This window comes from Oenanthe melanoleuca, chromosome 10 (genome assembly GCF_029582105.1).
Source record: "Oenanthe melanoleuca isolate GR-GAL-2019-014 chromosome 10, OMel1.0, whole genome shotgun sequence".
Classification (NCBI taxonomy): Eukaryota; Metazoa; Chordata; class Aves; order Passeriformes; family Muscicapidae; genus Oenanthe; species Oenanthe melanoleuca.
The window spans coordinates 18,313,342-18,333,893 of NC_079344.1; the positions used below are offsets into that span (position 1 = coordinate 18,313,342).

Below are 20,552 nucleotides of genomic sequence, written 5' to 3' on the forward strand. Positions count from 1 at the left end.
TAGTAGATACCATCTTTGAAATACTGGAATCTAATATCTTTGACAATTACTTTGAAAAAAGTTTGCTGAAAGAAACTGCAGACACTGTATAGTTCTGGGCTCCTAGTTTTTATATCTTGCACATGGACTGTGGCTAATTTCAAGTTGTCCCCATATTTTATATCTGCAAGGTTCCATAAAATGGTTCTGCCATGTAAAATACCTCTGAGCTGCTTCCACATCCTCCAGAGATTTAGTTGCAGCACTGTAGTTTGTTCCCTTTTCTCCCTTAATGCTCTAAAATCCACAGGCTTGTTCTGTCTCAGATTGCTGTCTGTTATGGGAACCAGGGGATAGGGTTAGTGGGTGAATTATGAAGTAATTTGATCAAGGGCTCAGGAGATAGGATCTTTCCTCTCTTTTCTTCCCTTGTAATGTCAACACTGTGGTTTTTAGAAAATAATAACTTGCACGTATGCCCTGAAATTCCAACTTTGGCTCTGACTTGTCCTAAGCTGTTACCGCTTTGTTGGGGTCGATCTGATTTGACAGCTCTTGTCCCTCTAAGAAACTAATTTCCAAATTATGTGTTACGAAAGTTTGATCAAAAGATAAAGCTTGAACTAATAAGATGAATAAGTTACTGACATCAAAGAGAAAATGGAATGGGGCAGAGCTGAGAGCCTGGAACACTGATGTTCCCAAAATATTTCTTGTGGATGAGTTCTGCTGACCACTGTGTGTCTCATTGCCACTACTGTTTCTGAAAAGGAGGCCAAAAAAATCACATTTGGTTAACAAAGATTTTTTCTGAATATTTTGTACATTGATAATTTTATTTTTGATTCAGAAACTTCTGAAGTCCTTAGACCTGCCAGCCATGCTCCTGTTCAACACTATTGAAGCAAACTGATAAATTCTTTCTAGGTGAGGTTGGGATCCTTGAAGGGGACATTGTCCCTCACCTGTCAGTCATCCCTCAGTACAGGTTACTGCCCCTGCTGCCTGCACAGTGCAGGACAGAGCTGCAATATTCTTACTTGATTTTGGTACAGAGTGAGGCAGATTTGTTAGAGATTTAAACACCTTAAATCTAAGTTGTTTTCCTTTGCACTGCAGTGAGCTTGCACATGCATTCTCCATATCCTTGCTGAGCAACAGCAGCTTGATAAATCACTCCATCTGACAAGAGTGAGTTTTTACTTCTTGACTGGTACCTTCAGCCCACTCACAAGTGAGGTGGGTTTTTTTCCATTCTTCAGATATCTGATTATGTGAGAGAAGAATATATGGATGCAGTGGTAAAATCTGTCAACCCCCTCCCAAAGACAGAAGTTGTTGGGCTGAGGGAGCAGCAGCTGGCTGTGCCCCCTGGGGACAGAACTCTGCTGAGTGACCCCAGAAAGGACCTCCGGGCCTCGTCCCTGCAGTCCTTTGGGAAGAATCACTTCAGCATGGTGCCTCATTTGAATGAGACTTTCTGGAGAGATTTCTCTGCCACTCTTCGATGTGTTTATGCATGTGTGTCTCTTTCTTTGCATATTTAGTCTTTTCCATTCTGTGCATTTTAGTCCAAGGATGCGTGTTCAGGGAGATCAGGGCGGATTGCTGGCTGGCTCTGCAGCCTGCTGGGGCCCTGCTGTGGAAAACCTGCATCCCCCAGATCCTTCTTAAATTGCACAGTGCTAAGTGATTTGTGATTCCAGGCTGAAAAGCCCTACTGCTACTTTAGACTTCTTGAAAGTGAGACAAACTCGTGTTTTTCTTATTGCTGCCATGTTAGAGAGCAGTGTATGGCCTGTGCTGCAAATGTAGCTCGTGACTTCACAGCAGCAGCTCTTTAAGCCTCAGTGTCCTTCAGACACAGGTAACTGTGGCAGGTCTCAGTGCAGGAGCAGTGCTTCTGCTTCCTGCCATCACTGAGGAGAGAAGATGCACCGGTGCCACAGCACAAGGTAATTAATTTCCCTTTAGATTGCTTTTATTGCTTAAATTGTCGGCATTGCCCTGGTGACTCTGCACAAATACATCACCAGAATATTGCAGCTGTACTTGTGAGGCTCTGTGTTACCACATTGCAGTCTGGGCAGCTCTGGCATGCAGACTCTTTCATGATGTGCTCCTTTTTCTTGATTTACTTGCTCTGAAGCAGTAAGTGGGAATATTTGTTTCAGACTTGTTGGTTTTTAAAACATGGGAGGTTTTTATTGAATGTATAGAAAGTTGCTCACGTTGTGAAAAGACTGTAATACCAAGTGTTCAATGACTGGAAGCCTGCACTGAGTGAGAGAATTTAATAAAACTTGGAACTTGGAGCTAGCAAAGGAAGGGATATCACCTCATACTACACTGGTTTCCCAACTTTAAGGAAGTTGGGTGTGATGAAGCACCAGTTAAATGCAGACTGCAGCCTAATTTCAAATGCAGCCATAGGCTGGGCAGTCAGACTTCTACATTCTGAAAGCTCTTCAGCAAAGGTTTTACAGATCAGTTAGCTTGTAAGAATACCTGATCAGTCTCTCTTGAGGAAAAAATAACTTAGATGTGTTTGGGAGAAAATAAGTTCTCCATAAAAATATTTTTTCATAACCTTTTTTTAAATTAAGGAAAATAGAAGTATAAAGTGGTATTTCTTTTAAATGGGAATTTTTCAAGGTATTTGAATTAAGAAGGGATATCACTAGTTGCATTAGAGTGTAATTAAACACTTATGATACTGCAAAATCATACTGTCCATTTGCCTGATAAAGCCAAGCATTTTTTTGGTGTCCCTCTTGTTTCTGTTCTGAGATTTGGGGTCGGGGTAAATGAATGACTCTCATGTGTCCAAGCTCTTAAGCTCTGTTTCACCCTCTTCCTGTTGTGCAATCTGTTTTCCCAGGAATTTTTCAGTCACAGTGGAGCAATGCATTTACTCCCTGAATTTGGGTTAGCCAGGACTCTTGGGGTATTTCGTGACTCCCTTCTGGAGTGTGATCATGTACAGTCCATCACTATTTCTTGGAATCCCTCATATCCAAGGTAAAAGGCAGTGGAAGGATCAGATTGAAGAACACATCATGGGGAAAAAAACATATTTTTCTCTAGAAGGATTGTGTAGGCGTTTAATACCATCTGAACTTGATGATGTTCATAGGGAAAAATGTAAAAGCTGCATATCTGAAGGAATGGGATCTATAATTGGATTATTACACTAATATTTGCCATTAGGCTGCCAGACTGGCTAAATCTAGCTCAGGAGCCAAGCCCTTCACCATGGCTTGATAATCCCACTGAGGTGGATTTCACCTGGGAATGAAAACCCTGCTGAAGTCCAACCAGTCTTTTTATCCGTGTCTAGAAGTAATAAATTATGTTGGGAGTTAGATTAAGAAGAGCTTCAGTGCATTATAGTCTGAAGAATCCATAAAAGTCAATGTTGCAAGATGGCAGTAAAACTTCCACATTGCCTTCATGCTGAGCTCCTGCAAGCAAATGCCAAATCCAAGAGGAGGAGGATTGTTTTTATGGCATGTGACTGTTGCCATGAGATTCTTGGTTGCCATCAGAAAGGTAATTTTGCTAAATGGCTGTGATCAGCTACCAGTTGAGACATAGAAAAGTGCTGCATTAAAATAGCATTCTGTCAGATCCTGTGCACCCCTCATCTTTTATCCCAAAGAGCTGTTTGGCTCCCCAGAGCTCAGAAGCAAGAAGCAAGGCTAGAGCTCGTCATGCTTGGATAATGCAATTCAGAAGAGCCTAAACACAGCAAATCAAAATCTGTGAAGTGATGCATGGCTTCACGCTTCTGTAATTTTGAAAAAGTACATATAGATTTCCATTCTTCCATTGCAAAGAGCCCTTGAAGTATGTCAAGTATTTATAGCTTTGGATGTCTCACTTGTACATGGGAGAGTTAATGACTCACACCTTTCCCAAACAATTGAAGTGCTTCCTGAGTAGCAGAGAAAACATTCCCTCCTCTGCTCCACTACTGATTCACATTCTGATTCACATTTGTTTGTTGTCGTGTGGCAAACACCATTTGGCATGTTTACTCCTAGGTCTTAATTACCCTGCAGCAGTACTTTGCTCTTTATAGGACTTATTTCCTTTCCCTCTCTCAACTGTAGCATGAAACAGCACCTAAATTAATCCAAAAATAATGGCTTGGTTCTTCCTCCTATCTTCCCATCTCTGCTCAGCTGCCTCTGCTTCTTCCCCTGCCACCAGCACCTGTGGGCCCTCCACTGAACTAGAGTGAACTTGTTAAAGCAGCAGGGAGTTACTCCAGTGGAAAAAAGAGAGCTTTAGCACTATGTTTGCAGTTCCAGCTGGCTCAGAGATGGGCTCATAAACATCAGGACCAGCACACAGGAGGGAGCCATGCAGGCACCAGGTATGTGGAAAAGGCAGAGGGACCTGTGCAATAGCTCTGTATTTAACACAGTGGAATTAAATTCTTCATTCTGCTTAGCCATAACTTTTGTTAAAGATTCATGTTGCTTTTTGTCCTTAAAAGAGCTTATCCTGAGGCATGTGAGAAGGAAACAAAGCATGCTCTGGGGCCAGAAGAGAAGGGAATGGCTCTGGGATCCCTTCCTGTGCAATTTTTAGTGGTTGCCCAAGCCCTCAGATCAGGGCAGCGTTTTGGCAGATGTTTGGCACAGAACATTTTAAAGAGCTGCTTGCACCTCCTGTCCTGTCTCTTGGTTACCGTCTGTACTCACCTTGCTGTGTCCAGAAATGGATCCCAGAAAAAATGGGCATGAGGCAAGTGCTTATTCAGCTGAGTTTGTTTGCCCAGTGAGTTCAACCTGTGGCCGTGCAGAAGGATGTGAGCATCACCAGGAATGAGTTATGTCAGACTTCTTTGTTTCCAGCCCCTTGGCCATATTGCATTCCATCTGCTCAGCACAAATCTGTTGCTCTCATTTGTGCAGAAAACAACTTCATAGGAAAGCAGGCCATGGAAGCCTTGTGGGCTTGGCACCTGGATTGGGGAGGTGCCTGTGGAGCAGCAGAGCTGCACAACAGCAGCAGCAAGATTTGGGAGAGCTGGGTGGGGAGATGACAGTGTTCAGAGTGGAGTTTGTCACAGAAGAAAATCGTCATTGCCCATACTCTCACACTGTGTACATTTTTGATGCTTTCATTGGAAAAGGTCTGAGGTATAGCCAGTAACTGATTGTTGAAAAATGCAATTAAACACTTATGGGCCAAACACAGCCTATAGGATGTGCTTAAAATAAAGTTATTTGGGCTTTGTGAGGCAGCATGCTTTGAATTTTCAGTCCTGTGGACTGTTGTAAAGGCTATCTGTGCTTTGCAGAAGAATCTCTAGCAGCCAGATCAGATCTCTCCAAGATGGTCCTCTTTGCATGGGCTGTTACTCAATCACCCTTCATTCTCCTCATTCCTCTGCCCTTTATGCCTCTGCCTGCTTTTCTTGCTCACTCTTACATGCTTGATTGCATTTATATTTCCCTCAATGTATCTCTGCTATTTAAATGTACCAGTGGTACTTGTTCTCCCATTCCAAACAACACAGATTTCTTTTCCTTTTTGATATTTTGTTCATTATATTATATCCTTTATAAAAAAGAATTATATCATTTTTTGATAATTTTTTGCTGTTGACCGATTACCTTGCTGTGTTGTTTCTGCTTCATTCATTGCACAAGTTAAATATTTTAACAGGTAATCAATACTACAGAGAGTTGAGCAAAGCAATTTAGCAAAAACACTGGTAGGAAACGAGCAATTGTCCTCTGCCCAAATAAACTAATATATAAACCCAAAGTTTCCCCTCCACATCCCACACAAATGTCGATCTTCACACACAAATAAAAATATTTGAATTGTTATGAGATTCCTGTGGGTTCTTTAAATGAAATTATTTTCTCTTGCTATCCCAGGTTTTATAAAAATAATCATTAGAAATCCAAAATGTTTTCCCTGAGCTATTCTCTGACCAGACCACACAGATTGCAGTTTGTTGTGAGGACAGGGCAGGCTTGTGCTGTAATGGAGATTTTAGGGAAGTTCTGGAGTGAAGGCATCCAGGACCAGATGGATTAGGAGAATCACAACTGGAAGCTTTCTTTCTGTCATCCTTCTCTGCAGCATTTGAAAAAGAAATTGAACTAATAGCCCTCATACCTCAAAACTGTGCCTTCAGGGAGCCATTATGTTCACTCCTCTTTGCACAGAGGATAAATTTATTTTATAATCAAGTGTTGTTAATGCACAGAAGAACATCTGCTTTTTAATGCTGGAAAATGAGCAGAATTTGTCTTCTGAGTATATTGCAAGTGGTGCTGCAGTTCTGGAAAAATCATTTTTGTTCTGGTTTTGGGAGTTTAAAATAATTCAAAATTTTAGGAGTTTCATCTTCATTGAATTAGGAATACAACAGAAAAGATTTATTAATTTTTAGAAATTTAGCTGCTTCTTGGGGTACCTTTGACTTGTTCTCCTCTGCTGTCCACAAAAAAAAAACATGAAACATGTCAAACTGTAATCCCTGTCTTGAAAACCACTCTTTCTCCCAGGCTGCCTTGTCCATCAGATGATTTTGATTATTTTTGTAGCCTTGGTAATGGTTGATTGTAACAAGTCAGGCTGTAACTTGTTGCAGTATTGGTTGGCCTTGCATTATTAATGAAAAGCAGAATAAAAAGCCTGTCTGCTTTACCACCAGGTTCTCATAAAAGGAGTTTTGTCTCCAGAACATTTTGGCAGGATTATTTAGTGATTTCATTCTGATGTGTCAAATACATTCACATTTTAACAGATAAATTTGGCTAGGACTGCAAATATTTGTTTATATAATGTATTGCAGCAGTTGTATTTTGGTAACTTGCTATTCTTTTTCTTCCCTTCCTTGGTTCTTAGACATAAATAGAAATGGGTTGTTCTTTATGAAGATATTGAGAAATTCAGTTTCCACCTGCCTCCAGGTGCTAAATTGTCCTTTTCCAACAAGTTCAGCTTAGTTAGTATGGAAGCTGGACTTAGTGAATCCCTAATGACTCAGTCCAAGCTCAGAGCCACATAAATAAATTCCAGTCTGGAATCCTGTGTCTGGTAGTGCCTGCATCCTTTTTGTCAGTGGCTCAGGGAAAAAGGGACTCTGCCCAAAAGATCTCTGCCCAAAAGAAGAAAGTTTCTTAAGGGACCAACTGCTAGTTTTTGGGCTTTGTTCAGAGAACTAATCAAATTGAGTCTTCAAAATTGAAAGCCAGCTATTAATGTGGGTTCAAGAGACAAGCTATTGCCAGTCTAAGAAAATTACTTACATTTTTCTAGTCAGAGTGGAAAAACAAAACAAAGCTGAAGTGACCAGTTTAAGATAGTGTGAGGATTTTTTCTTGTTACTTTTACTCTGTTAAAAGGGAGGGAGGAACTAATGAGGTAATTCTGTCAGAACTTTTTGATTATGAGATCTGCCAATTAACCAATTATTCTTCTGCAGATTGATTGCAAGAATTATTCCAAGATTTCACAAGAATTTGGGGTATGTTTTTAATCACCACCTTATTTAGAATATAATCAATGTCACCTTGGACCAAACTGCCTAATGAACTTGATGGTGTTTGGTAGCCACATGCCAAATGTAGATAAATATTTCATAGTTATGGATCAGTTCTCCAATCCACTCTACAGTAATGGATCTGCTGTCTGCTCAGCTGGAGCTTTTATGCTGCTGATTATCCTTTGGGGACTTAAAGGAAAATGGAAGCACTTTAGGTCAGTGGAAAATTTTCAGTGTCAGGGTGGAAAGATTAGATTTATGATGGAAATACAAGTCTGGTCATGTTTGGAAAAGGTGGAGAAACATTTTTTAAGTGAAAAGTCAGTTTTATGACCAAAATAATTCACAGAACTCCATTAATTGTCCTGAGCTACTTTATACTGTTTTTCTCTTTTTTTTCTCCAAAGGAGTTGAAATACATTTTATTGAGCCTGTTAACTTTGGATTGTTTTGTGTGATGGTATCACTTTTTGTAAGCATTTTGTGTAAGCTAAAAAAAAAGCTGTGGAATATCTAATTTCTTTGAAAAAATGTTTTTACTTCTCTCAGTTTGGGGCAGAAAACAAATTCTTGGAAAGCTGGGGGTTTTTTAACCATCTCTGAGTAGAGGAGAGAGCTGAGTTTCCAACACACTTTCCTTGTGGCTCTCATTTTCCTGTCCTAGTCTGCTCCATCACCACCATCCCCTAGTCACATCCAGTGCATTCCTCAGTGGTCACCCTTTTGGTGACCCCTGCCAAGGACAGATTTTGAATTGTCAAGCCTTCCTCAGCAGTCTTTGTTTACTGGATTTGGGGTACTTCCCCCCACCAAAATGTGCAGATTTTAAGACACAGTAGTTCTAACACTCCTTTTATTTGGCTGGCAGTTGTTAAGGGAGGACACACAGCAATAAACTTCATTTTATCAGAATAGCAATATGGACATGCTATTTATAGGAAATTAGTCCAGTGGAATATAAGTGTTAGAGTTTATTGAGAGTGTTATTATATCATGCCCAACTCAAGTTTTTACCCAAGAATTGCCACAATTATAGAAGAGCATTTCTCTAAATGTATCTCTATGATCAAAAACAGCTTACCAAAAAAAATTAAAAAAAAAATGCAATGACCTGATAGGAAATGAGAGTTGCCTCTGGTATATAATCTTGAACTGAAGTAATATAAAAGCATGAAGCTGAAGTTTTCTAGAGTGGGGGATTAGTTTGCAGGCAGTTTAGGGAGCACATCTTTCAGGCTGATTACACAACCCACAGCACTTTCATCAGCTCCAGCTGCCAGAGGAGTGCAGGGAGAGTCCCTTCGACCAAAAGTGCAGATTTTTATCTTCTTACACAGATTGTAAATCCCTACCTTAAGGTAATGTGCAGATGGACTCAGAGTGGCTCAGCTGCTTCCTTACACTTTCAAGAGAAAAACAAAGCTCCAGAAGCTTTGCTTTAAATGGAGTTGTGTAGGGAGTAATCGATGGTTTTGTGAGTAAACTAACTACTGAATAAATTTGGGTGTTTTGGGGCAGAATACCTTGCAAACATGTCTTGTACCTTAGCAAAGTAAAAAGGCTTCTTCATAAAGTCTGGTACACTGCTGTATTCTTACTGCATCAGTTTTGCCCAGTTTTTAGCTTCAGATTAAAAGTTTGGGGCAGATGTCTAGACTTGTAAGATGCTGGAATCAGAGGTGTCAGTCTGACACAGCAAGCTGAAATGTGATGGATTAAATTGTGTTTTTGTTTTCAAGCCTCCTTTTTTTTCTATTTAACCTAAAATAATGATACCTTTAGATCTAGTCTGTCATTCCAGATACTTCACTTCCATTTCAGTTGATTTTTCCAGGTTCATTTTGGAGGATGTATCTTTGAGAGCATGGGGAGGGAGGTGACAAGATGCTGGTGATGGTGGCACCACTCCAAGGGCTGTGAGCTGTTTCCTGCTTTGTAAATTTTCAGGACCAGTTTTTAAAAATTGCTTTGGGTTTCTGTTCCTGTTTCCTTAGGGAAGCACTGCTGAGGCTGGACTGGCACAGAGTGCTTTTTGGCTCAGCTCTTTTCACTGCTTGGCATTTCCTCGTGCCAAGGCGTGCTCCAGGCTCAGCATTCACTTGCTGCATGGAATAACTGAGCTGATAAAGGCTCTGAGCACTTGCTGCAGCAGGCAGGGGCAGGGCTGTGTGCTGATTGCTGAGTGCCTGATAAAAAAATGGTTGAGATTATGTGCCTTTGTTTCTCAGTTCCTTACTTCTTGTTCCCTGTGTAATGAACTTGTCTAATTTCCATGTGTGAAACAGTGTCTTGTCCTGCTGAATGTCAGTCTGTTTTTCACTGGGGATTACTGCAAAGATGTTTTTAAAATGTTTAGCTTACAACAGGTAATTAATCTTTTCTTAGTAATACCGTTTGTATTCTCCAGCCCCTTTGAGAAAAGGTATCTCATGGGTCTTGAGTGGATGATAAAGCAGTGATAATGAATAGTTTGCTCTTATGGACCTAATTGAGAAATAAATTTTGCCCTCTGACATGAAGTACATTTTATCCTGTAGTAGTTGCTCTTCAAGATGATTTATTTTTTCCTTGCCTGAGACAGACTTTTGGTGAAAAGTGCCCTGTGGACCATGTCCATGTACAATCTGCATTGCCATCAGCTGCCATCCTCCTCATCCAGCCAGTCACACTTGAGGGAGCTCATTTGAGATAATGTCTAATGCAGAGAATCTCCAGCCTGTGCTCAGCTTGGAGCTTGAACACAGTAATTACACACATTTTAGCCTCTAGTGAGCATCTGCACTAGGAAAGGAACAGATCAAAACTGAAGAGAGCAGGCAAATCGAAAGTGAGCATCCTTCTTGGGTAAAATACTTTTGAAATGTTGATATTGCAGGAGTGATCATTTAGGTGATTGTTTGAGCACTGATAGTTTGAACCCTTGGGAGGGGTGTGTGGCTGGGGGCTGTGCAGGAAGCTGGGGAGGCACTGTGCTTTTCCTTCCTCCAAAAATACCAGTCCAGAATTTCCCTGGGAGCCTGTGCAAATTACATATCCACAGAGAAATAAGTGACTGCTGCATGCAGGGATGGGGATTTCAACAAAGCATTAGTAGCTTATTAAAAATCTCCTCTGCAGAGGGTAGAAGTATTATGTTTCAGGAAGGCTTTTAGGTTGTTGGCTGCTGCAGTGCTGCTTGTTCTTACCCTGAAAGTCCAAAGAAAATGATGCTGAGTTATGACAGTGTAGCCCAGATTTTTTAAGGATGCCCTGCTTAAGGGAATATTCATAGGGCTTAATAATGTATTATTCAGCTTTAAGGTTTATTTGTGGAGATTTGAATTCAGGAAATGGCATTGTTATGCAAGAACTGGAGCAGCTAAAAGGAAAGGAGATTAATATGCTAAGATTTGGGAGGGGAAGCTGTGGTTGGAGGATTATGTTAGCTCAGGCACTGATTTTCATATTTAACTATGAAACTTTCTCCAAAACTTATTTTTCTTCAGAGCTGAAGTGAGATTCAGGATCAAAAATATGTTACTGATGCATACAAGCTGAAGATGTTTCTAATCTTTGTGCAGAACTTTTCCCACTGATTGAGGAGATCTGGGTATGCTTCACTGTTGGCATTTCTTTCCAGGGACTCATTAAAATGAATGCACAAGTAGCATCAGATCATTTTTATTCAACTATGTTATTAACAAAATGGAAAGTTGGAGTGATTAAGCCATGAAACTGTAACTATCCCTTGGGAACAGCTCAACAATTGTGTTTCAGAATGTTTCCTATTTGAATTCAGTGCTTACTTCAACAGAGGAGAGACTGGCATTTGCAGAGGAGTTTACATTGTTATGTTAAAACTGAGAATTTAACATCAGGTTTTTTTTTATGAACTTGGTGTTTATTTTATATATTTCATTTTGTTGCTGTGTGCAGTATCTGCAGATATAAAAGCTAGAAAATTTCAAAGTTCTGTAAGGTCTCATGCCATAAATTGTCACAAGTTACCATTCAAAATTCCAGTATAAAAAATTTGGTATCTCACATATCACTTTCTCTTACTACTGAGAAAAGCTAGCACTGCAGCTTCAATGTTATGTTAGTTTTTCATGGGGAGGGAAAATGTCTTTGAACAGAGGAATAAAGGAGTAAGATTTGAGAAAATTAATCTATAGCAATGAAGTAACTCAAGATCCTCAGGGAATGCATACCTTGTCCTGTTAAAAAAAAAATAAAAATTAAATCTCTGCAGTTTCAGAAAGGAAAATAAAGTTGGTCAATAACTTAATGAAGTATCTAATAAAACGTTAGTATTGAAAGCTCCTGACCTGAAGGGCAGTGAAAGAGTAGTTTGTCCATGTAATCTTTCTTACCTGTTTATAGGAAAACTTGGGGCTCTTCAGGCAGAACTTGTGCTGTATTTATTGTGTGTGCACCTTGTAAATTCATGTGTCCATGCTGGAACTTTCAGGGCAAGAAATGTGCAGTGGGAACCTTATTTCAGCTGGACTGAAATGGGGGATTCTGGCACCCTCAGCTGGGCAGGTCCTGGAGGGGCTGAAAGTGCTTTGTAATTTATCCAGCAGCATCTCAGCAGCTCCCAACCACCAGAGCTGTCAAGCTGAGCATTTGTGTGTGGTCTGCAGGCAAAATGTTCTGACCTGTAATGAATGAGAAAGTTGTTCTAAAACTTTTAGTGCCTGAGGAGAGGAGTGTGTGTGAAAAATAAGGCTCCCAACTGCAGAAATCCCTGCTGAGCAGTGTGCAGGCTGGGCAGGGCAAGGTGAGATACTCTGGTGCATAATTACATCCCTTCTCAATAAGTATACATGGAATGTGCATTTCCTGACTGCATTTACCACAAAATCCCTGCTGTTTATGGCCCATCACTGTGTTAGGAAATGCCTCACAGGACCGTGTTGCCTTAAGATTTTAAATTCAAAACTTTATGATGGGATGTGCAAATAAAATTTACTGAGGACTGAGACTTTGAGGTGGAAACATCAAAACTTTGGGAGATACTGATTTTAAAAATTCTGGGTAACATTCTTATGAGCAAATATGAGTTTCTAAAGTGTTAACATAGATAATCTCTCCTACTTGCAGGTAGCAGATCTTTAAAGGTCTGTGACAAAAATCAAATGAAGAAAGGTAATACATCTTAGTACCCTAATTTAAAAAGAAAAAAAAGATTTCTGGCTAAACCTTTGGTAATTGTCATTCCAGGGAAAGCATCAATAATTTTTGCTTGTTCAAACTTCACTGCCATTAAAGAATAGTTCTTGGTTTGCTGCTGTTCCTCCTTTAGAAGTGTTTGTTGCTTTTGGCAGGTGAGAAAGCTCAGGATGATTTGGTTTTTTTGGAGGAGCTGGAGCTGTTTGAGAAGATAGGAATTTCTGTTTAGAATGGAAAACTAATCCTAATGGTCTCTTTGGAGACAGAATGGTCTTTCAAAAGTTCTTTTACTTCTGTATGTTAGAAAAGCACTTTTCTGTGGAAGAAAGGCATGTTGGGACTCAAATATGGCACCACTGAACATGTGTCCAGATAAATGACACCAGGTACTGGTTTTAGTTTTGATTTAAAGTAGCCTTGGGGATGTTCCTGTTCACCATGCAGTGTTATTCTGGCAGCACTTGCTTTTCTTACAATATTTTTACTTCATCCACTCAGGCTCACTCAGTGCCCATCTCAGGGGGTGTGAAGGGTTGACAGCTGAGCAGTCAGGAATTCTGTCAGGAGACTGCCCCAGTTCCCCTGCAGATCATCCAGAGCTGGAGCTTTTCCTTTTACAACAGGGATAATGTTTATTTAGCCAGAACTGTGTGGGTCAGGGAGTGCTATTTATAGGCTGAGACATTGTTATGTTGGTCTGACAAGTGTATACACACAAATTTTTATTTTGATGTATTTAAGTTTTTATACATAATTAACTTGATGTAAGCTCATGAAAACCAGAAGGAAAACTGTTTTTAACATGCCACATTTTATTTTCCTTCCATGAACGTATGCTGCTAATATTTAATCTTCAGCATGTCCCAGATCATGCACTGAAATAATAATTTTGCCCTATCAGATAACCTTTCTTCTAAGATGGGGATTTTTTTTATTGCCTGGAATAAGCATTAAGGATACCCTCTACTTGCAAAAGGAAGTTTGAAAAGATGCTACCTTTTCTTTCACCTTTGTGTTCTGTTTCAAAGGGATATGCAATATGAAACCTCAGTAAAAACTCTTTACAGGAAGATAATGATTATTCTTTTAATAACTTCTATCAGCACTATTCATGGAATGTATAGTTACCCATTCCTTGTTTTTATTAATTCATGGTTCTGTGCTGTTTTTCCTCCTTGTAGTCCCAAAATGTTACCAAACAGTTGAACACTGCCATGGCACTATGGAAAATCCTTCAGGGGAAGGTGTTGGTGTGGAGAGGGAGAGCTTTGGGAAAGAACAAGAGTCAGATTTGGCTTTGACAGCAGGCAGCCCAGGGCTGTGCTTCACTGCTTGGGATAGAAGCTGCTGTGAGTAAAGGGGCATTTTATAAAAAGGAAATTGTAATTAGGGAAATAGCACGTTCCTTAATTGCTGCCATTTCAGAATGATGGACAGAAAAATGGTGCTTTGGTAAAATGTCCTAGTTTTTGAAGGAATGGGATAGGCATGGGCTTTAGGAAGCACATCTGGTTTTTAAGGGTTTTTAGCCTATATCATGTAACCTATATTGCATGTTGATTTTGTAGGTGTAAGGGAGAGTTCACTTGGCATGTGGAGAGGGAAGGGAAGATACAGCAGCTCATATGCAACGTCTGGGAAAAAAATCCCTGTTCAAAACCCACATGATCTGTGTAAATGGAGTGAGAAACAAGGTGGAGCACCTAAAGCCTCCCAGCTCCTGTTCCTACACCTGCTTAGCAGAGCCAGGGAAGAGCACAGGACTCCTCCTTTCCCACAGAGCATGACTGGCTGTTCCAGCCAGCTCCTCCAGCATTTAGATTATCTCCTTTAGGAGGACTTCAAAGCAGGCACAGGAATATGGTAACTGAGTGTGGGATCTGATACAAGAGGAGATGCAACTGGAGAGCTTCCCTTTGGAGGCAAACCCTCGTGGCTGCTGGGTGCTTGTGCAGAGAGAAGAGCAGTTTTATAGCAGTGAGGTGTGTATTTGTAGCAGGAGACACCACGAAAACCAAGCCATTAATGTTGGGGTTGTTCCTGTTGGTTTTCAGACATGAACTGCAGATCTGGCTGTCACAAGTAGACCAAAGTGCATCATCATAATTCCTTCCCACCCACTCCTACCAGTCCCTGTAATGAATACTTGGTGGAATATGGATCACCTGCTTGGCCAGGTACAGAACTGAGTGTTTAGTCCCAGGACAAGACCCTGGGCTGGCTTTTCCCTGCTCCTGGTTCTGTGTTGTGCTGCCAAAGCAACTGTTTGATGTTGGATGTGAATTGTCTCTGGGCACACTTGACATTTGTAGAGGGCTGGTATTTATTCTGTGCAGAACCAGACTAGACTGGTTTTGTCTACTTAAAATAGCAAATTTGAAGATTTTTAGCATTTGCCATATTGAATAATTTTCAAACCTTTTCAATCTCATTTTCAGCAGTGCAAGTTTCTTAAGGCTCCTGATGTGTCTCTAATAATACAGGCTTTTAGAGATCTATGGTTCTTTGGCTGCCAGCTTACTCCACAGAAGAACATTTGGAGAGTATTTATTGACTGATACATCCTAATGGCTTCTGAAACACTTTATCTTGGTTTGGTCTGGAAATCTGAGTAGACATCACATTCTTCTTGTTTGCCTTTTGGGATAAGGTTAATGAGACTTGTAAATTATTAAAGGCTATGCTCTCATCTTCCAGGCCTGATTTCTCTGGATAGGTGCTGTATGCTAGAACTGCTCATTAGCAGGTGGACTGATGGCTGCCTGGATGTATTATTGATAGTTTAGTGGGAATTTCCCTGTCTGGAAAAGGGTGGAAGGCTGATAGAAACGCTTTGCATAGAAAGGTGATGTTAAAATATTTGACACTTAGTGCATTTATTTCTGAAGGTGTGTTTGGCCTCATGCCATGGGTACCCAGCATGCAAAGTTCTCCTGGGAAGCAGATGGAATCCTGTCTTGCAGCTCTCTTGCTGTTCTTACAGACCCATGAGATTTTTGTTATAACTTTGATATAATCTGGAGTATATTCTTGTAAAAGCAATACAGGTTTATTTAGTGTGTCTTCATAAATATATTGCCATTTCTGCTACTGTTTTACCACTCAAAAATGGGCTGTTAAACAAAGCTAAAGCAATGAAGCAGAAAAGATTCCTGGAGTTGAGTGTGGCTACTGTGGTATCCTACCTATTATCAAAACCAACTTCCAAGTGTTACTGCCAGCCATCAGGCAGGGAAAACAGGCATTATCCTGCCTGAACTCATAATCCTTGAAGTTTGAATCTGCTCTTAAAGATCTAGTGAGACAAAATTTCATTGCTATGTATCCCATTAAGAAAATATATTACCAGTATATGTAGGATAACTTTTCTGCTAATGTACAGGTTTAAAATGTTTTAGGGACATCAATCAATACCTTAAAATGAAACCCAAAGCTCAGAATGCCCATTTCCTTTAAGACATGGCTCGTTCAGAATGATTAATAACTCTTAGTGGTACACCTCCACTTAGGCCTGTCTAAATCTGGATTGCCACAACTTTATCTTGTGCCATGTCCTCCATCACTCCCACTCGCTCTGGCTCCAGTGGTGGCACTGGCCTGCTTTCCAGCTTGGTCACATCCAGGATCTGCTCTGGGTGGGATTAGGCAAGCACAGCAAAGGGCAGAGGCCAGTGGCAAGGGCAGGGCAGTGCCAGCCCAGATTTAGATTGATTTAAAGGCTTGTAGATCCCACACCCTTTTGAAGCATCGCTTGTTTGGAATATATTTTCTTCAAGTTTCCACTGAGCCTGGAAGTTTCTAGTTGAAATGGATTTTAGATTAAGCAGAGAATTTGCTAAACAATAGGAGAGAGAGAAATGGCAGTGTGTGTCATAAGCATGGGACCTTCCCCCAGTGTCTGCTCAGAACTGCTGAGATCCCGAGGATTAGCTCACAGAAGAGCTGGACTTTCCAGCATGCAATCACCACTATGTCCATTGTGCTTTCAGTTTGCTGGAATAAAGGAATCAGATCAGTCATCAAAACTTAGGGTTAGCATCAAACTCGGTAGTTTATGACCACTTTTTTGGACAGCACAGCTTAGGTGGTGTGCAAAATGCTGCTATTTATTCAGTGTTTTTTGGTTTGATGTGTTGGCAGAGTGGCTGTAAGTGCCTAATGGATGTGGGGCATTCGGGTCAGTCTGTCTCAATGATAAATGTGTATTTATCATTGTGCAGCTCAGCAGTCAGAAGTGTTCTGCAAAGCTGCCAGATTGTCATGATGTCCAAATGTCTCACTAGAGTCCCTTTAATGGCCAACTTTGGATGAGATTGTGAAGGGTTTCTGTCTGAATTTATTGCTAGATCATTTCCTAAGCCTAAGTGACTTGTACCTGTGGGCTGTGGCCACAGCCTTTTTGAGAAGCAGGGAATTATGGAAATGCTTGGCTGCTGAGCTAATGGGCATTTGAGGACTCAGAAGGGCTTCCTTACAGCCTGGCTGTCCCATCACCCTTCCTGGGGGACTGCAGCCATCCCTGGAAACTGGGAAATGCTTCCCTTTGCAGGCTGCTGGTGTGAAACAGCCTGGATGGGGCAATGCCAGGGTGGAGCTCAGCTCCAGCACTTTGGCATCCCTCAGAGCATTCTTGCAAACACCAAAGTGTATTGTCTCCAAAAATACAAAATACTTAATTCCATACCCATCCCTATCTTCTTCCAAAGCCACGTTTAATTGTAAATGAAGGCGTTTTCTTGAATTCTGGTGTTTAGCCAAGTTGATATTTCTTTGCATGGATTTTTGGAATGATACCATTCAGTACTGGCATTATTGACAAAAGAGATATTTCTTTCTGTACATTTGGGAGGATAATGTGGCCAAACTTGGAATTACAAAGCCTAGAATGGTTTTGGGTATTGAGGAGTAAATCATTAGTTTGGGCAACTCTGTATGGCATTGTTCTGAAGACTGATATCAAATAGTGTATTTGCATTGGCAAAGTGAAGTGTGTTTAAATTTTTTATGGAACTTAGAATTTGTGTGACTCGTGGGATGATTAAAAGATATAATTTCAAGATTTAACCACTTAAATGCTGCTAATCTGAATCTGTTCCTTACTTGTCGTTGCCAAATCCCTCCCTCATCTTTAGTTCGACATCACTTTCTCCCATCTCTTAACGTTTCTGTGGCTTATCTCAGGTGTAGAGCAGAAAGCAAATTAAAGCTGGGATTGCATCTGTGGTGGTACTGCAGCCCAGTAAAGCTTGACTTGGGTTTTTTTCCTGGTCATTCCTTTCCTCTCTGCACTGTCTCCTGTGCCGTGCCAGCACATGTTGGTGAACCCAACCAGGGAAGTGATTCAGCTGGAGAAAGAAAATCCTGCCAAAAAACCAGCTGCCAGCATAACCCATGTGATCTGAGGTGGTTGGGCTGGCATTGGGACAAACAGCTGGGGGAGAATAGGTACGAGTTGTTTAAGTTTGTTCTCCTGCTGAAAAAGTTATAATGGAGCACAATCTAAAATTTAAGGTTTTGCCTAAAAGTGATATATAAATGAGACACACACAACCTAAGAGACAACAAACACCATCAGGGTCTCTTTTTTCAGATCTCTGTGTTGCCTTAGCCCAGGTCAGGTCCTTACTAAGACAAACTAAATCAAAGCATACTCCTATGGCTGATGCTGCTGAAGCTCAGGCAAATCACTTGATTGCTGAAGTTCCAGGCAATGAGGTTTTTCTGGTGCAGTTTTTGGGAGCCAGGTTTGCAGTTGCAGCCTCTTTGAGGAGCACTCTAGAAGGTGGTACTTGAACTGCAGGTGCTGGTCCCACACCAGCAGCTTCTGTGTCCATGTACACATTGCTCCACTGACTCAGCTTTGGGTCTGTCAGGGCAAATGAGGAAGATGAGGGTTCCTCCCTCGTGGATCAGGTATTCCACTTGGTTTTCCATTTGTTTTTCTCTAGTGCTAGAGTCATCACCAGGCACTTGTTGGGATGTGTATCACTGTGTGGCTTCAGTGATCCAGATGGAGTAGAGCAGTGGGAGAGCATCCTCAGAGTCTCTAAGGACATCATCCAGTGCAGATCCTGAGCTCTCTTCCTCCCCACCCAAGCAGTGCTGCCACCTCAGGTGTGTGCAGCCCATTCCATGCAGGAATTTAGGATCAGACCCTGGCAAGGGTGCAGAGTTCCTGCTGGGTGAGCAGTGGGTGGGCATGGAAGAGGAAGCAGAATGGGGTGGCTGCCAGCAGGGACAGGGAAAGGAGTAAACCCTGCCTTTCATCTGTCAGGACAGCCTGTGGGACTTCACTGAGTGCCACAGCTGAGATAGGTCCCATCAATGCCTTCACTGCTCTGTGTGTGCCAGCTCTCAGCTCTTACCCCAGAAGCACAAGCTACAGCACTACCTGAGCTTGTGCACAGCTCAGAATTCCAAAAGGAAAAATGACACTCCCTTTAGCTTACAAACCCAAGCTTAAGGACATCTTGCTAAAAATAGGAGGACCCTGGTGCATGTACTGGATGGTTTTGGTGCTTGATTTTTGTGGTGAATCATGAAGCTGTAGTTGAAGTGTAACTTCTGAAACTCACAAATAAGCATTTGCAGTGAGCAGTGAGGTACAGACACTGCTGCTGGCTAGGTGGCTTTGTCACAGTGCTCAGGCAAGCATATTGTGATAGCATTTGCCATCATGCTGCTATCATCTGCCTCTCTTCCATCTCACATGCAAGAAAAAATGTTTATTAATTTCCAACCATTTTCCATTGTCTTCTGTTCTGTTGGTTTCCTACAAGAGGTTCTCAAACTGCAGTCAGCAAAAATACATTTCTCTATAGCTCCCTACTGAACAACTTCTTTTTGGCTGTGGAGTTGCAGTGTGTGTGGCAGCCTGCATGGAAGCTGCCAGGCTGCACAGGACCTTGTTAGATCACTTCAAATACAGGCTTTAGGAAGCAATCCTATCCAGGTCATGCTCCCTCTCAGCCCTCTGGCATGGAGGAAAGTGCTGACAAGTGTGATGCTTTCATTCACAGAGCTATCTGGTACAGGGAAAAACTTCAGCTCAAAATGCAGACGCAGAATTTTAACTCCTAAGTGCCACCTTCCTCAAAGGGCAGGGAATAATCTGTTTGATTCCCTTATATGAGGAAAATAACCTAAAAATTCCTTAAATTATAAAGAGGATTTACTTTAGTATACATATCTAAATATTTTTACTTGTTATATAGTTATTTTCACATAGTATACATGCTTTTCTGTGCATAGAAAGTTTGTGCAGTGCTCCAAATTCTGTGTGGAAAGAGGTCTGAGCCTAAAAGGGAATAAAGGCAATGACTCTCTGAGCTCTACTTGGGCTCCCAGGATGCTAATGTCTGTGTCAGAGGAGATAAAGTGATGGGAGACTGCATGAAACCCATCAGAGCTGTTAAGCTGTAGCAATGCAAAGCTGCTGGTATTTTAAATAATGGTTAAAATAAATTCCTGTCGGTTAGTGCTCGGCTATTTGAAATTCCCCTAGGTTTAAATAAAAAGGGAGAAGGAATTTTAACCAGCTCATTTGATAGAAAAATGACCTGCAGATGGGGTTTGAGAGAATAATAGGCAGCAGATTACAGTGAGGAAATCACAGCAGAGCATCAGACTTTGATGGGTTTATGCAGAGTGGGCAGTGGGGAGATGGCAAGAATTCCCACTGCAAACCAGCACAGCACTCATTTAATTTCCACTGCCTGTAGCTCTTCATGGCAGCATCAAGTTTGTGAAGTCAAATATGCTGAAAAGTTTTTAAATATCACAGGTGTTACGTGATATGCAAATATCAGTGAGTTTTCTCCTGTTTATGTGCCTATTTTCAAGTAGAGTCATTTGTGAAAAACCTCACGTTTCTTCCAGTCTTGACCTGCTATGATGGAAG

General features: G+C 41.2%; 1 protein-coding gene across 6 annotated transcripts in view; it reads right to left on the reverse strand.

Annotated features, from left to right (window-relative positions):
* Positions 1–20,552, reverse strand: part of HMG20A (high mobility group 20A) — a 126,679-nt gene that overhangs the window by 53,019 nt on the left and 53,108 nt on the right. Inside the window, exon 6 of one of the 6 annotated variants that reach the window (XM_056499382.1) lies at positions 203–313. The exons of the other annotated variants lie outside the window; for them this stretch is intronic. The gene's annotated coding sequence lies outside the window, so the exon portion shown is untranslated. The remainder of the gene's footprint in view (positions 1–202; positions 314–20,552) is intronic. 6 annotated transcript variants of the gene reach the window in all.